This window comes from Moschus berezovskii, chromosome 22 (genome assembly GCF_049115385.1).
Source record: "Moschus berezovskii isolate FMDL1 chromosome 22, NW_MosBer_1.0, whole genome shotgun sequence".
Classification (NCBI taxonomy): Eukaryota; Metazoa; Chordata; class Mammalia; order Artiodactyla; family Moschidae; genus Moschus; species Moschus berezovskii.
In genome coordinates this window covers 4,859,410-4,875,474 of record NC_142481.1, presented here as the reverse complement: position 1 = coordinate 4,875,474, position 16,065 = coordinate 4,859,410, and the positions used below count along the sequence as shown (strand labels likewise).

Here is a 16,065-nt window from a genome sequence, read left to right as displayed (position 1 = left end):
CCCAAAACATGTGGGATCTTAGTTCCCCGGCTAGGGAAGGAACCCCAATTCTGCATCGGAAGGTGGGGTCTTAACCATTGGACTGCCGGGGAAGCTCCCAAACATATTCTCTTTAATAAGGGATTTAATATCTTGACATACATTTTCCTTTATATTGTAATTAATGCTTTTTGTGTAAGAAATGATTAAATCCTCAACTCTGAGATCTTAGCTCCCCGACCAGGGATTGAACCGACATAACCTGCAGTGGAAGCACAGCATCTTAACCACTGGATTACCAGGGAAGTTGCTAATCTCACATTTAAAGAGAAAGGTGTACTCTCCTGGGATACAATTGTCTGTGGGCCTCTGTTTTTCCTGTCTTGTGTTAAATCTCCTCCAGATTATCCTTTCAAGGACTGGGTGAAGAGGAGGAGGTTAGGAAAGAAAGCCAACAGTGGGGAGGGTGTTTGGGAAGCTAAGTGAAGAGCAGTCGATGTGATCCACGCCACCATTTGCCTAGCTTCGTGTCCAGTTTTAGCACAGAAAGTCCTGCTTCTTGGAAACTTGTTCAGTCCTGCAAGAAGCAGGGCAATTGGTTGCTTCAGCAGCAGCAACGATTAACAGAGGCAATCTGTGTATCAACATATTCTGACAGGAGTAACGGTATGTCACTTCTGGGGTTACCTTATAAACGGCAATGTGGATTCCGGTCTCCCTCTTCCTTTCTGGAATCACTTCCGAAGGGAAAGGCCAGCTGCCCTGTTGTTAAGTAGGTCTCTGGTTACAATTACTGAGGCTTCCTCCCAACGGAGCATCTGAGTGATTACATTCTACTTTTCGTCACTGAGGAGACACCCACCTTCACAACTCACACAAAGGGCTTTTGAATTTTCCCCGATTTTCAACTTGCTGAAAACATCTCGGCTTCCCATAGCGGCAGCTCTCAAAATTCGTCTCTTTTGCCCTCAGCTGTGTGAAACAGTAAGTTAGAACAGGCAGGAAGCAGCTCTGCTCCAGAGGAAATCGAAGAGATTTAAAGGCGTCAAAAGGCAGAGAAAGGGAGCACAGCTGGACAGAAGGGCCAACAGCCACAAACCTGACAGGGGCCCAGGTGAGGGGGACCAGGCTCCGCCCCCACTGGCCCCGCCCCTACCTCCCGGCGCTTCGGGCCTCGCCCCACCCTCTCCGCTTACGTCGCCTCTGGTTGGCCGCGGCGGAGCGCAGTCACCTTCCCTGTGCCGGATCTTCCGCCCGCGCGTGCGCAGTATCCTGCAGACCCGGAATGGAGTGAAGTGATCGACGGAGAGTTCTGGTGAGTTTGTTTGTTTAGGACCCGGATCTCGTAGTCCCTCAGCCTGTGGTCCTTCACACGTGGGTTTCGGGGGTCTCTGTGGACGATCAAACTACCGGGACCATTTTGGCGTCCCCAGTGTGTCCTCGCATCGCCGTGAGTTCTGCAGTCCGTTCGCTTACCTGCCGGGTCCCTGGGGCCCACGTCCGCTTACTGTTAGTATCGTTCTAGAACCACGTCCTTCTCGGGCACTTCTACCTTCTAACTTGTAGAGGCCGCTGCTTCAAGTCCTGCATTGCGCAACCCCTAGGTCCCTGATGCACGAAGAGGTGAAGGAGGCTCTATTCTGTATGGAGTTTGGTCAGGGTCTCGCCTAAGGTTTGAAGGGGAGGGTCAGCCTAGAACGTGTGGTTTTCACAAGCCGGGCCGCGAGTTCTGAAGAGAAGAGTAAAACTAAAAGCACCTCGTTTGATTCTGTGTTCCAGAATCCCTGCTGTATCAGTGGCCGTAGAGGATTGTGTTGAGATCCTCCCTGTGTGTGGGGCTATGTTACAGGGACCTAGGTGTATTTTTCTAAGTCTTGAACAGGCTATTTTGAACACTCAGGGGTCACTTCCCAAGACTGATCTTACCTGAGAAGGAAGGCCAGAGGAAGAGAAAAGCAAGGAGTCAGAAATGACTCATTCCGAGGTAAGAGGCATAGTCCTTTTGTTTCTTGGTTCTGTCTCTCTTTCCTGAAATGCTGTTTTTTTTTTTTACCTGATAAGCTTCTTAACTTCTGAATGAGTTTGTTTGAATTTACCCTAGGGTCATGATCCCTAGGGACCCATTGCCCTCCTGGCACATCCGTGTGACAGAAAACAGAGTATTGCCAGCCAGAGAAGCTCACTCAAGCTTTTATGTCCCGCGTTTTTATTGGGGTTTAGCTACATAGGCTTGATAACCATCTCCAGCATTGTCCCCTGCTTAGAGGTTGGGCAAATAAGCCCACCTGGCTCAAAGTCACAAGTCTCTAGTCACTTCGTTGGTCTTCGTGAAATGGCCAGCCTCACAACCTGAGTCATCCCATTATTAAACTAGGGGCCCACCATAGGTCATGTTAGCATAAGTAATCAGGGCCCACGGAAAGTAATAAAGCCATTTCAGTCACTAAGGAAATTCCAAGGGAAAAAACACTTAAATTCCAAGAGTAGTTAACAAACTTCCACAACCGGGGACCAAAGCCTGCCATATTCTTTTTTTTAGTTTTAGTATTTATTTAGTTTTGGCTATACTGGGATTTTGCTGATGGGCTTGGGCTTTCTCTGTTGTGATTAGGAGGCGCTACTATCTTGTGGAGCTCTGGCTCTAAGGCACGGGTTCAGTGGTTGTATTAATAACTGGCAGGCTCTGGAGCAGGTGGGCGCCAGTAGCTGTGGCACACTAGCTTAGTTGCTTCAAGGCATGTGGGATCTTCCCTGACCAGGGATGGAACCCGTGTCCTCTGCATTGACAGGCAGATTTCTCACCACTGGACCATCAGGCAAGTCCCTAAATTCTTTATTACACGAAGCTGAAACCTAAATCTTTCCTGTATGCCCTTTGAGTTTTTTTCCCCCCTCTGATTTTTGTTTTTACCTCGGAATACATCACTTGTTGCATTATTTAAAAATATTGTGTTTACCTTCTATTTTATTGTTCAAAATAATGTCCAAGTCTCTCTTTAGGTGAGCTTCTTTGGCTACCTTGTAACTATTTTGCATCATTTGTTTTGAAGTTTTACTAGTCTATACAATAATAACTTTATCTGTAATTTGGCAGAATTACACATTTACAGATTGTAATTACAGAAACCTGTAATTTCCCTCTATTTAGGTTTTCTCTTGTAAAAGTTCCAAATTTTGTTGGCTCTCCTAGATACAGCTGAGACTTATATTTGAAATATCCATGTTTGTTTTGAGTTTGAATTGTTCTGAATTTGCAGTCACTGAAGTCTTTATGTCACCATGTCTTTCAAGTAAAACTTGTGATTTTCAGACTTTATGTGCTTCAGTAAAGGTTTACAGTTTCTTCACATCGGTCTGGAAATGTGTTCTAAATAGGTGTCATGGTATATTTGCTAATAAGATGTAGACTGTTTCTCATGTTGTGTTTTTGATCATTCCTACTAAAGAGAAGAAATTGTTTTCAGTGAATCCAGGTGGCTCAATGGTAAAGAATCTGCCTGCCAATGCAGGAGAACTGGGTTTGATCCCCAGGTTGGAAAGGTCCCCTGAAGAAGGAAATGGCAACCCCCTCCAGTATTCTTGCCTGGGAAATCCCATGGACAGAAGAGTCTGGATGGTTACAGTCCCTGGGCTCGCAAAGTGTTAGACATGATTGATGTGACTTAGCATGCATTCATGCACAGTTTGTACATTTTTGTTTTACCATAAATGCTAAAATACACTTGAGTTTTACAAGAAGAGATGGATTAAAAATGTTTCTTCCTAAGGATCTGTTACTTATAGAAGGTTGCTTTTACTTTAAGTGTGTTTGTGCATCTTTGTGTTCAGGCAGAAACCTAGAGTTTATATAAAAGCCATCATCATTTCATGAATATTTATATTTATTCTAACCTTTGAAAATTGTTCGTACATATTTTCCATGGCTTTAGGTTATTTCATTCTAGTGAAATGAATATGTAGTTCCATTTTAATATATGTATGCATGAAAATATTCAATGATTTGATCACTTATTTTTCTTGTATTTTGTATTCTTCACAGAGAAACTTCTGTGAACTTTCTTTAGAGTTGTCTCTATACATTTGTGTGTGTATTATTAAAGTTTAGAGTACATAAAGTGAAGTAAATTTAACCTGTTTAAGGAATGTTTGCTACATATTTGCAAAAAGGTGGAACAACAACAAAACTGATTTTAAATTATTTCTGTTACACATCCAAGACTCTGTAAAAATTCTCAGAAAGATATATAGTATATCCTGAATAGTTCAAATGATTGTTGCTACTGAGGGTGCTATCATATTTGAACTGTAAAATTTGTAAAACACTTGAAGTTCAAAAGTAAGTATGAATGCTTACCTTACTATTGTATTTCATTACTGTTTAAAATGGTATTCATGCAGCGGAATTTTGAACATCACCAGTTAAAAGGAGCTTGTTAACAATACTAAGAAAACAGTTAAGCTTGTTAAAATAAATGGCACATTTCTCCCACTCCAGAGCTCTTGGGTCAGAGTATGCTTTTTAAAAATATTACCTGTTTCCTTGATAGACAATTCATCCTGGGTTATACAAATACCACACTCAAAAATAAATATGCCCATGTTGTTCTGATTATTTTATCATTTCTTTTCCAGATCAGAATAGTTTCTGAAATGGCGTGTGGGTCATTTCTCATCTTTTTTGGGGTTAGGATTACTGTAGAAAATATTGCTGTTTAAAAATCATATTATAGTATAACACCCGTTCAGTCCTGCGCCCAGGACTGAGATAACGAGATTTATCGCAAGCATGGATTACCTTCAGTGAACTCTTTCCCTTAGGTAAATCTGCCTAGTCACCACCCTCCCTCTTGAGATATGGATTGTGTTCTGACCTTATGACCATTGTTAATTCCTTGGTAATGGTAACTATACATGTTTGGTTTTCTGATCTATATCATTGTCAAAGAAATTCCTTAACAGCCTATATATGCTCACACAACGATCATTTAAGCACCCTTGTTCCATCAGCTCTTGGGTCCCTGTGTCTTTCTTTCTTTCTCTCGCTCTCTCTCTCTCCCTCAGCCTAATTCTCTGGAGCATGGAAACCTGCCGAGCTCAATTTCTTGCCAGGGTTTTCAAGACCTCCTCGAGAGGACGTCCTGTGCCTTCATGAGCGGTACAAGCCCTGTGTCAAGGACTTTATTGGTTTTTTGCGTAAACCAGGGAATATTAGCCTCTTTCTCTCTTTTACTTTCTTATTGTTAACTCTGGACCACCAGGTTCCAGTCTGTTAAAGGACCACAACATTCAGTTCAGTTCAGTCGCTCAGTCGTGTCTGACTGTTCACTCAATCTCATGTCCATCGAGTCGGTGATGCCATCCAGCCATCTCATTCTCTGTCGTCCCCTTCTCCCCCTTCCCCCAATCCTGGCCAGCATCAGAGTCTTTTCCAGGGAAGGCATATATGAAGTGAAGTTCATTTACAACCCATTTTTAAAATTTATTTGGCTGCACTGGGTCTTCTGGTGGCAGGTAGGATCTTCAGTTATCCTTGTATTTTTCAGGTTCTTTGGTTGTGACATGTAAACTCTTAGCTACAGCGTGTGGGATCTGGTTTCCTGATCAGGGAAAGAACCAGAGCTCCGTGCACTGGGAGCTCAGGGTCTTAGTCACTGGATCATCACAAAGTCCCCGAACTAACATTTTTTAATGATAGATTCAGATGATAGTTTCCGTAATAGTGCCAAAATACCCATGCAGTGATAATGCATTCCTCCATGTACTTCTTAGCCCATGACTCATGTTTACTGGCTTAGGTGTTCCTGTGAGATTCCCATGCTATGAATTTGTTTTTCCATGTGACTTGAACAAGTGTCTTGGAAAGAAAAAGTGAGGGATGCAGCTAAACTATCACAATTAACGGAGTGACTTCATGTCTTCTTACTTTCTTTCTGGTTTGGAAAATGAACATTCTCATGTGTGAGTGAGATGCTGGGTTTTGGGAGTGGGGGTTTTCATCCCAAGCCCAGGTCTAATCTTTTCCTGTACACTCCATGCTAACATCACAGAGTCTCATCACAGTTTTGTATTTTCGAAAATGTTTACAAGAATCTTATTAGTCCTAATGTATGCTCAGCTGTATTAACATTTAAAATACAGCTCAGTGCAAATAAAGAATATCATCTTCAAACATTATGTACGTTTTTAATCCATTGAAAATTACCTGAGTGTAGTGACATGAAAAATTTTCTCTCTTCCTCCTAATGAGCATATAGCCCCATTTGAGTGTATGTCTGTACTCAGTGTTGATGAGTTTGAGTAGGCTCCGGGAGTTGGTGATGGACAGGGAGGCTTGGTGCGCTGTGGGCTAGGATCGTGAAGAGTTGGATATGACTGAGCAACTGAACTGAACCACGTGTATGAAAATCTTAACATGACTTAATCAATTTTTTCTTCTTTTCTTTTTGCTTTGTTTTTTTTGAGGAACTTCTGGGGAAGGGAATGACTCCCCATTCCAGTATTCCTGCTTGGGAATTTCTTGGACAGAGGAATCTGGAAGTTAGAGTCCATGGGGTCACAAAGAATGGGACATGACTGAGTGACTAAAACTTTTCTTGTCTTTAGTATTCTTTACAGTTACAGAAAGTTCTATCAACTTTTCTTAAGAGTTGTCTCTGTGAATCTGTGTGTTATTAGTTAAAGTCTAAAGTACATAAACTGAAGTAAAGTTTAAGCTCTGCCGTTTAATGGCTGTTTGTTAAAATATGTGCCAAACGGTTCAAGATCAACATTACTGATTTTTAGTTATTTCTCTTGCACTTTCAAGGCTCTGAAAAAAACGATCAGAAAGATGTAGAGTATATACTAAAAAGTTAAAATGATTCTTTCTGCCAAGGTTGTGGTTACCCAAAGAGTGAAGAACAGATAAAACCAAGGAGGGTCTAAGACTGCAGAAACTGAAAAACCAGACCCGTATTGTCTCATGTCTGGAAATTCTTTTCCAGCCCGCACCCAGACCATGACATTTCTGGTGGCTTGTTCGGGGACTTGGAGTCTCTTCCACACCTCCTCTCTTCTCCTTTCTCATAGGGACCCTCTGCCAACAGGCAACTGCTGTGGAGGCACTGAGGCACTCTGGGCAGGGTTACCCTCTGGTATGTTCCAAAGGCCGCGCTGCTCACTGCGCCCAAAGTAGCTGCCGATTGAATGGGAGAGGGTCTCTCCTTTGTCTTTTTCGCAACTAAGGACTGCTCTCACCAATATTGTGTGGGCACAGGTCAGACACATAAAAGCCATTGGGGTGCCTGCCACAGAAAGACTCCCATGTGAGGATAGGGGGCACACAGAACAGATCAGGGCACAAGGGCGTCCGCCCCCAGCAAGGCAACTTCCGTCCACCATGTCAGACACACGGTGGTTGAAGCAAAACAGAGACCATTGTCCCCGGGCCACCGCCTCCCCGATATATTGTAAGGCGGATTCCGCAGCCTTCTTCCCTGTCACTTTCACGTCTTTCCCTTTTGGTCCGCATTGATTTACAGGACCTGGGTGTTGCCTCTTCAGTGTATTTGCCCCAATTCTACTATGGCAAAATGTGTTTTTATATTATATTACCTCATAGAAATTTAAAATAAATTGACAAAATCTTAGCACATTTTCCACTATATTATTAATGGTTGATTCAAACTATGACAATTTTTAGATTATATAAAGAAACCTTTATTAAAAGTTCTGATTGGAATATAGCTGTTTTTCAATGTTGTACTCCTATACAGTAAAGAGAATCAATTGTAAATATCAGTCAGTTCAGTTCAGTCACTCAGTTGAGTCTGTGATCCATGGTCTGGAGCAAGCTAGTCTTCCTTGTCCATCACCAATTCCCAGAACCTGCTGAAACTCATGTCCATCGAGTCAGTGATTCCACCAACCGTCTCATTCTCTGTCGTCCCCTTCTCCTCTCATCTTCAATCTCCCCCAGCATCAGGATCTTTCTCAGTGGGTTAGTTCTTCGCATCAGGTGGCCAAAATATCGAAACTTCAGCTTTAGCATGTCCTTCCAATGAATATTGAGGACTGCTTTCCTTTAAGATGGAGTGGTGTGATCTCCTTGCAGTCCAAGGGACTCTCAAGAGTCTTCTCCAACACCACAGTTCAGAAGCATCAATTCTTCGGCACTCAGCTTTCTTCATGGTCCAGCTCTCACATCCATACATGACCACTGGAAACACCAAAGCTTTGACTAGATGGACCTTTATCAGCAAAGTAATGTTTCTGCTTTTTAATATGCTGCCTAGGTTGGTCATAGCTTTTCTTCCAAGGGTAAGCTTTACTTTCATGGCTGTAGTCACCATCTGCAGTGATTTTGGAACTCAAAAAAATAAAGTCTCTCACTGTTTCCACTTTTTCTCCTGCTGTTTGCCATGAAACGATCTGACCGGTGCCATGATCTTCATTTTTTGAAGGTTGAGTTTGAAGCCAGCTTTTTCACCTTTTCTTTCAGTTTCATCAAGAGACTCCTCAGTTCCTCTTCGCTTTCTGCTATAAGGGTGGTTTCATCTGTATATCTGAGATTATGGATATTTCTCCCTGAAATCTTGATTCCAATTTGTGCTTCTCCAACCCGGTATGTCACATGACGTACTGTGCATATAAATTAAATAAGCAGGGTGATAATATACAGCCTTGGTGTACTCCTTTCCCAATTTGGAATCAGTCCATTGTCACATGTCCAGTTCTCACTGTTGCTTCTTGACATTTGCACAGATTTCTCAGGAAGCAGGTAAGGTAGTCTGGTGTTCCCATCTCTTTAACAATTTTCCACAGTTCCTTGTGATCCACAAAATCAAAGGCTGTGGTGTAGTCAATGAAACAGATGTAGTTGTTTTTCCAGAACTCTCTTGCTTTTTATATGATCAAAGGGGTGTTGGCAATTTGATCTCTGGTTCCTCTGCCATTTCTAAATCCAGCTTGAACATCTGGATTCTCTCGGTTCACATACTGTTAAAGCCTCGCCTGGAGAATTTTGAGCCTTTGCTATTGTTTGAAATGAGGGAAATTGTGTAGTAGTTTGAGCCTTCTTTGGCATTGCCTTTCTTTGTGATTTGAATGAAAACTGACGTTTTCCCATCCCGAGACCACTGCTGAGTTTTCCAAATTTGCTGGCTTACCGAGTGCAGAACTTTAGCATTATCATCTTTTAGGACTTGAAATAGCTCAGCTGGAGTTCCATCACCTGCACTAGCTTTGTTGGTCGTCATGCCTTCTAAGGCCGACTTGATTTTGGATGCCAGGACGTCTGTTACTAGGTGAGTGATCACACCATCGTGGTTTTCTCAGTCATTAAGATCTTTTTTGTGTAGTTCTTCCAAGTATTTTTGCCAACTTCTCTTAATATCTTATGCTTCTTTTAGGTCCATCCCGTTTCTGTCCTTTATTGTTCCCATCTTTGCATGAAATATTCCCAGTACCTCTAATTTTCTCAAAGAGATCTCTAGTCTTTACTGTTGTATTCATTTCCTTCCCATTTAGGTTTCCACAGAGCAATGAGTAGAGTTCCGTCTTTCAATCACAGTTTTAAAATCTCTCTTCTTATTTAATTTCTTAAACTAGTACTTTATTAAGTGTATCTTATGTGTATTCAGCTTCCTCGGACACTGTCTTATGTGTCCTCAGTTTCTAATTAGTTCTCTGTCACTATCATTTATGATTTTTAGATGAAAGATCTAATAGACCATTCTCAGAAACATGTGTGGCAAGAAGTGGATTTAAGAATTACTAGGCACCTAGGATTTGTGAAAATGTTTGGTCTCTCCACTTAAGATGACTAAAAGCAAGAAGTAATCATTAGATTGCCTATCACCTTAATTCAGTGGTCCTTGGAGGTTTTTATTGTGCTTCTTCCCCTGTAACCTATTTATTTGCCGTCTCATTTTGTCCAGTGTTCTGTTTATGGTCTCTGTTTTGAAGGGTGCAGGAACCTAGCTAGCCTTCCTTCTGGTGTCTGCACCTTGGTGGGTGAGGTTGGTCCAGATGTGTGTGCCCTTTTCCGCTCTTGATGTGCTTTGATGGCATTTAACTGTGACCAGAGCCTGCCTGGGTATTCAGGCTGTTTCCGCATTGTTCTGTGGTTGTTACTGCCCTGTCTGTGATGGTGCCTGCTCCCTGCGTGGTGGAGTAGAGCCCCCGCATCTGATTCTTCGCTGTGATTCTGATCTGCGGTGCAAGGCTGGGGGAATGAAGCACAGCCACTGGGGGAGAAGTCACTGAGTGTTCCTCCTCTGGGGACGTTCACCTCAGGGTGGGCCCTGGTGCCCCCTGTCATGTGTTCTACAAGCTCTCATGTTATATAGTGCTGGCACTGCTCTTGGCCCCTCCTTAACCATGGGCATGGTGGCACATGGCACTGGGGTCTCTCAGATGTTTTCACAAGGTCACCAGCGTAGATTCAGTGAAGTCAGGTCCTGGGATTACTTTTAGCATGGAGCTGGACCCGCTGTGGTGCTATGGGGCAGCTCAAGCTCTGTCCTGGCCCAGCCCCCTTCTGTAGGAGCCCACATATCTACAGCTCCTAAAGCTAACCTGCCATGACTTGTAGAGCCCTGGTTGTTGATTCAGATGCGCTGTAGGGGCTGAGGTTTCAAAGCCGGTCATGGGTGTAAGACCAAGGCTTGTGTTGCTGCAAGGAGAGGTTTCAGCTTTTCTTCTTTATCCCTGGGCTCAGCTGTGCGTTCAGCTCCATCTGTGCGTGTGACCAACTCACAGGTGTCTGCTCCAGAGGCTGCCCCAGAGCACAGGAGTCTGCTGACTGTGGAGGAGGTCGATGGGGGAGGCCATCGCTTGAGGCTCAAGCAACTGGAGTTCTTCATAGTTGCTGCCAAGCAGGGCCCGGCACATGGGACAGGGAATGCAATGGGCTTCTTCTTTGGCCATCACTCACCAGTGGTGCTCTGCTCTATGCTGGTTCAGGCTTCACCACAAGCATCCCCTTTGCAGAGCTCCTCCCTCACTCCCATCCCTTCAGGATGTTTCCTCATAGCCAACCGCAGTCCCCTGCCTCGGTCTGCTCTGCAGACCCCACATTCCAGCACCCAGCCCTTGTCTGCAGGGGTGGACACCCTCTCAGGCTGGCCGGGCAGGGCTGGGGTCAGTACCCTGCGTGCAGGTCTCACTCTGTCCTGCTGCCACAGGCTGGTTTCCATGTGCTCTTCCCACAGAGAATGAGCCTCTCCTTCTGTCCAAACTGAGATCCCCCAGTGAGGGGCTTCCCCGGATATGGAGACCTCTCCTCTCTTTCATCTCCCCGCAGGGTTCCAGACCCCAACCCACTTCCTCTCCTCTTCCTTTTCCTTCTTCTTTCTTTTGTCCTACTTGGCTCAGCAGGAATCTTTCTCGTCCTTTCAGATTTCCAAGGGCCTCGGTTAGTGTTCAGCTTTGCTCTGTGAGAATTGTTCCATTTCTCATTCATCTGTGGAGAGAGAGGTGATCTCCACATCGGCCTAATCCTGTGGCATGTTGATCCTTCCGTCTCTGTTTATTTTTAAACTAGCTATGGTCATCAACTTTCTCTAAATCTTTAAAGATATTCACTGAGAATAGCAGAGAAAATTACTTGCTATTTGGTATCTTTCAGCTATGTCTCCACAAGACACCCAGGATTTGATGCCGAAGAATCCAGCATTAGAAGATGTATTCCCAAAAGCAATCCTAGGAATATCTCTCAGAAACTTAAATTTAATGAAAGACATGGAATGTATGAGGGTGTATGAAAGACAGAGAGGATGTTTATATGGACATAGAGAAATGGAGACAGTTACACATAATGCTAACATTACTGCAAAAAGACATGAGCAACCTGAGTCAAACTGGGAGAAACACCAACTTCAGACTTCAACATCTGTGGAGAAGTGCAAGTGGTTAAGAAAAGATTTCCGTCCTTTTTTGAAACATACGTGTTCTCGAAAAGGAAAGGGGGAAAATCTGGAAGGTAATCTAGTCTCTACTGCAAATACTCCTTCAGACAATTCTGAATGTAGGCTTCGATTAAACATACATTCAAGCATGTCTGAACACCTACAATTTAACAGTGAGTGGGAAAACTCACAATCTAATCAATTTGAGGGATCCATAAGCAGGGGGTCATTTTTCTTCCCCCAACAGATATTTTCTCTCCATTCCAAGATGTAAAATGTTGATGATAATAGAAGGGATGCCATCCAAGCATCATTGTTCAATACATATTGTGATATGGTTAATACACAACCACTTTCCACGTGTAATAAAATGAGTCAGACCTTAAGTAAGAGCTCCAGCTCCAATAATTACAAAAGCATTTATGCTGGACTGAGAAGGTATTCAATCAATGAAATTGGGTGTATGGTTGAAGGAGACTCAAACCTTATAAAACATCAGGGACCTGAATCTTCAAACAAGGATTATAAAAGTAATAAATTTAGAAATACCTTTGATCAAATATCAGGTTTTTTCACTAGATAAGAGTACTTGTACTGGAGAGAGGACTTGTATTGAATATGATAAGGTTTCTAATCAGTCTTCAGAACTTATTCAACAGGACATCGTTCAGAATCCACAGAAAGAAAAGAAGTGTAAGATATGTGGGAAAGTGTTTAGGAACTCATCCAATCTAAGTAGACATAAGAAAATTCATACAGGAAGGAAACCTTTCAAATGTACAGAATGTAAGAAAGCATTTAACCATAGCTCCCTTCTTACTCAACATCAGCAAATTCACGCTGGAGAGAAACCTTATGAATGTACAGAATGTGGCAAAGCCTTTATTTACAACTCAGATCTTATTGAACATCGGCGAATTCATACTGGAGAGAAACCTTATAAATGTACAGAATGTAGCGAAGCCTTTCTCTGTTACTCACGTCTAACCTACCATCAGCGAATCCACACTGGAGAGAGACCTTATAAATGTACTGAATGTGGCAAAGCCTTTAGTCAGAGTGCTCATCTCACTAAACATCTGAGAACACACACTGGAGGGAAACCCTCGTCATGGAACAAGTGATGGAAGAGGTGAAAACATGCATGAAAAACACAAGAGTTAATGTAAGAAACCAATGGGAATGATGTAACAAATATGTTCAGTTCAGTTCAGTCGCTCAGTCGTGTCCGACTCTGCGCGACCCCGTGAATCACAGCACGCCAGGCCTCCCTGTCCATCACCAACTCCCGGAGTTCACTCAAACTCATGTAGAAAAGTATTTAATCAAAAGTTAAATCGAAATAAATATCAGAGTTTGCATACTAGAACGCATTTCATCAATCTTGTTTTCAGAAGTTTCTCTGAAGTAGAATGATTGTAGAGAGGACTCCATAGTTAAAACACATAGAAAGTTGACATATTAGCATGAATCGTGAGATGAAGTTGATGGTTAGAAAGTTACAATTCTTAGCATTGTATGTGTGAAAGTGAAGTCACTCAGTCGTATCCAACTCTTTGCGACCACATAGACTGTAGCCTACCCGGCTCCTTTGTCCATGGCATTTTCCAGGGAATAGTACTGGAGTGGATTGCCATTTGTATGCTTGTTTATAATGACATGATGAGGTTCTTTGACGTGAATGTAATTCAACACTCAATCCATACTAAGCTTTCTTTCTACTGTATTTGGAAACATAGATCTTTGATGGTTTATTAAAGATTAGCTTTTTTATATTGTGTTGCAACCATTTCTGTCTATTCTCCATTAGAAGATGAAGGATACCATAATGTAAAATGGACAATGACCATCTAAATGGAGGTGTTTGGCATTGATGTGAAATATCTGAAGGTTGCCATGATGTAAGTGATCATTTAATCTTTCCACGTATTAAAGTAAGATAGAAATTGGTTCTAAGGTTTCAATAGTAATATCCTTGATTTGTAAGAACACAATGACAGTTCACCTCAATATTGATGTATCTTTATAATATCAACACAAGTCATGATTATTACTTGACAGTGTTGAACTCAGCTTCTGTGATAACCTAGAAACGTATTAGAAACTCTTCCTGGAAAAGGCTTGGAATTAGTGTATACCATGCTTGCTGAGTGCTTCCTAAGCTTTGTTCCGTAAGCCATAAAGGTCACCAATCTCACATCCTTATATCAAACAATTAATATTGTTGACAGCTTTTCTAAGCTGTTCCATTATATTGTTGCTTCAGCATCTGTCTGGGGAGCAGGCAGCCTGTGATTCCTTGAACTCATACCAGCCAGTCCTGTGAGCACTTCCACTAGATGGCCCCCTTCCTTGAGATCAGCAGTCTTGCTGAACCCCAGGGTCTACTTCACAGGCCCCCCTTCAATGACACCCTCACAGTGCTCACCGGATTCCTTGTTTTGGTTTCAGTGGATTAATTCACACACACCCTGGGGAGCCCAGAGCACCTCGCCCAGCATAACTAATTAAGGATAAACCACAAGAACTGGTATTTTCTGTGCCTGATTCTAGCTTTGACCTCTCTCAGAAATTCCTGCCCTAAATCCTCCCCTACAGAGAGGTCTTACGTGCAGTGAGTGTGAGGCTTTGAGCTCAGAACTCCTGAACATTGGTTTGGGGGAAGAAATATCAGAAAAAACAGGATTTGCTGATGACTCCTTTCATGGCCCCACTGTAGACCTGAAGATTCATAACTTGTTGGAGTGGGGACCTGACCACCAGGGATTTGTATTCATTGAAATGATTCAGAAGAAATCTTTAGCCAAGTGGTTTCCATCTGGTTTCCCATCAGGATCAGGTGACCAGTGTTAGGACTGACCTCACAGATGCCCTCCCAACAGAGTTCTATGTTGGTCCTGTGGGAGCATCAGTGTGGTGTGTAGGAAGTGCTCCAGGGGATTCTCAGGAGAGGCTCAGGTTAAGGATGTGGCTCCTGGTCCATCTGTGAGAGCTGAGCCCCGGCTTCATCCATGAAGAGGCAGCAGGGTTGGTCTAACTGGATTTGGACCGGGGAAGTCAGTCAGCTCACATTAGTTCACAAGCTGGTCTCCAGGTAGGAATTGATTGTTTCTGAATCTCTCCTGAGACAGAGGACAGGACAGGTCAGTCTTCTCAGCTTTTCAAGGTCCTTCTTTCTGTAGGAGCAGTGGTTGCAGGTTAAAGAGCTGAGTTGATGCCCTCCAAGGTATTTTCTCAAAATTCAGAAGTGCGTTTGCAGTGTAACATCCCCAGAGAAGACAGAGAAGGAGGAAGAAGAGGAGGAAATGGCAGCTTCTCAGGTGAATATCCTGTCCAGGATCTGGGGCTGCATCTGCTTTTCCTCCTGAAATGCCCGAATGAGAATCTGCAAGCCTTTAGCTCTCTGCTCCTAATTTTTCTTCTCGGTCATTTGTTATCATCTTATTTTTTCCCATTTCTTCTTATAATATTGAAGACCTGCCCTTTAGAATACTTTCTTTGTCCCAGAGCCTTTTCTCCCTTGTCTGCATGCTCGTTTTCTATGGAGCATGCTGAATTTTCAACGTGAATCAGCGACTTTCAACTGTTGAAACTATTCTTTTTGTGAGAGATCAGCATGGGGAGACACTCCAATCCTCACTCCCACTGGGTTGTGGTTTGGTGTTGGATTTTAGGGACGTTGGGAAATGCAGTAATCACTTAGCACCTGGATGCAATTTAGATATTTAAAACAGAGTTTGAATGTGCCATTATACATAGAACCAACTCTCTTCTGTCCATGGGATTTTTCAGGCAAGAATTTTGCAGTGGGTTGCCATTTCCTTGTCCCGGGGATTCTCTCCACCTTGAGACTGAAGCCACATCTCCAGCATTGGCAGGCAGATTCTTTACCACCGAGACAGCTGGGAAGCCCAGTGACTCAACCTAGTGGTCCCGAAGTTTTCAGAAAATTTTCAGAAATAAAAAAACTAGGAGATACTGTCCTTTGCATTGCTAATACTTACTAGCTAAATGCATTATTAGGATACTAAACAGGGGAAGTGTGTGTGAAATTAAATTTGCATAAAATTGACATTTTTTAATGTTAGATTCAAGTTATACTTTCCTTGTTAATTCCAAAATGCCCATGCAGTGGTAGTGCATCTTTCATGTGATCCATCACACCATGACATCTGATGCCCACTGGTTCTGGAGACAT

The 16,065-nt window shown here is 42.9% G+C and overlaps 1 protein-coding gene across 1 annotated transcript in view; it reads left to right on the top strand.

Annotated features, from left to right (window-relative positions):
• The first annotated feature begins 1,254 nt into the window (after positions 1-1,254).
• LOC148774286 (uncharacterized) overlaps positions 1,255-16,065 on the top strand; it is a 69,844-nt gene continuing 55,033 nt past the window's right edge. The window contains exons 1-2 of the mRNA XM_088830477.1: positions 1,255-1,294; positions 1,880-1,963. The gene's annotated coding sequence lies outside the window, so the exon portion shown is untranslated. The remainder of the gene's footprint in view (positions 1,295-1,879; positions 1,964-16,065) is intronic.